A 1,363-nucleotide genomic window follows, 5' to 3' on the forward strand; every position below is an offset into this window, starting at 1 on the left:
CCGGAGCAGTGGTCCCCAAAGCCCAGTGCCCCACCAGCCGCAGCAGGGGCAGCCCCTGGGAACCTGTCAGGGAGGTGGCATCCAGGCCCCGCCCCGGATCTCCTGGCTCAGAGCCTCTGGGGCGCATCCGGTGCCCACACACTGTCCGGGTGACTCTGAGAACCTCTGCTCTAAAGGCCACCAGCTCTACAGCCAGGCCCGCGGGTGGGCCCGCCAGCCTGGACAGGTGTACGGGAAGGGAAGCCACGCCTTACAAACCCGCGGTGGCAACACAGCAGCTCTTGAACGGAGTGATGGGGACACAGGCGGAAGAAAACAACACACTCTATGTCGTCAAATTTCATGATCTCAACCCTTTAAGACAGTTTGGTATCAAAGAGAAGCTAGGGAAGCCACGTTTGAACTAGAAAAGCATAAACAGGCCGAAGAAAACTGCAAAACAGACTTGAAGGGAAGTGACCTAACCTGACAGGGCCTGACCTGAGGAATGACCTTGAGAAATGACCCTGAGTGGACCGGGAGGACCTGACTCCAAGCACCACTGTGGACAAGAACCCCAACTCTACAGAGGGGACCAGACCAGCCAGGAGCCCCTCGCTCTTATGAACACACAGTGCACTTTTTATAACATCCCAAGCACTTAATAGTTCACGAATAATATATTCGTGAATGTTAATGTCCTGGCAAGGGAGGCAAAGGGCAGGTTCTGTGACCGGTGCAGAAGTTAGCTGGCCCTCGAGGGGACACCGGGGCTGCTGAACAGTGGCAGGACCCCAGAGAGGTCAGGGTCTACTTCCAGTTCAGAGGTCAAGGTCTGCTTCCAGTTCAGAGGTCAGGGTCTACTTCCAGTTCAGAGGTCAAGGTCTGCTTTCAGTTCAGAGGTCAGGATCTACTTCTAGTTCAGAGGTCTCCAACCAGCAATGGGCACACGGCACATCCTTCCTAACAGAGAAAGTGAGGCAGGAATGGGGGAGGAAGTACAGGGGTTATTTTTTTATTCCTGTGTCAAACAAAACAGTGTTTCCCATCCTTGCTATTATCCCCCAAAAGCAAAAAAAAAAGAATAAATAAGCGAACTCCCAAGCAGATCAAAGTCAGCTCTACGGTACTCTGCTGATGTGGCAGGAAGTGACGGCTGATGTGAACGAGGGCTGTCATCTCCCCGACACACACTGAGCCCCACCATGAACACATCTGTGAAAAGCTTTGTAGGGGCTTCCCTGGTGGCTCAGTGGTTGAGAGTCCGCCTGCCGATGCAGGGGACACGGGTTCGTGCCCCGGTCCGGGAAGATCCCACGTGCCGCGGAGCGGCTGGGCCCGTGAGCCATGGCCGCTGGGCCTGCGCGTCCGGTGCCTGTGCTCC

The 1,363-nt window shown here is 55.6% G+C and overlaps 1 long non-coding RNA gene across 1 annotated transcript in view; it reads right to left on the minus strand.

Moving 5' to 3' along the window:
- Positions 1–330: 330 nt before the first annotated feature.
- The window catches only part of LOC114485088 (uncharacterized), a 3,154-nt gene continuing 2,121 nt past the window's right edge, over positions 331–1,363 (minus strand). The window contains exon 2 of the long non-coding RNA XR_003678559.1: positions 331–942. This is a non-coding gene — a long non-coding RNA (uncharacterized lncRNA). The remainder of the gene's footprint in view (positions 943–1,363) is intronic.

The sequence above is a fragment of the Physeter macrocephalus genome, unplaced genomic scaffold (genome assembly GCF_002837175.3).
Source record: "Physeter macrocephalus isolate SW-GA unplaced genomic scaffold, ASM283717v5 random_492, whole genome shotgun sequence".
NCBI lineage: Eukaryota > Metazoa > Chordata > Mammalia > Artiodactyla > Physeteridae > Physeter > Physeter macrocephalus.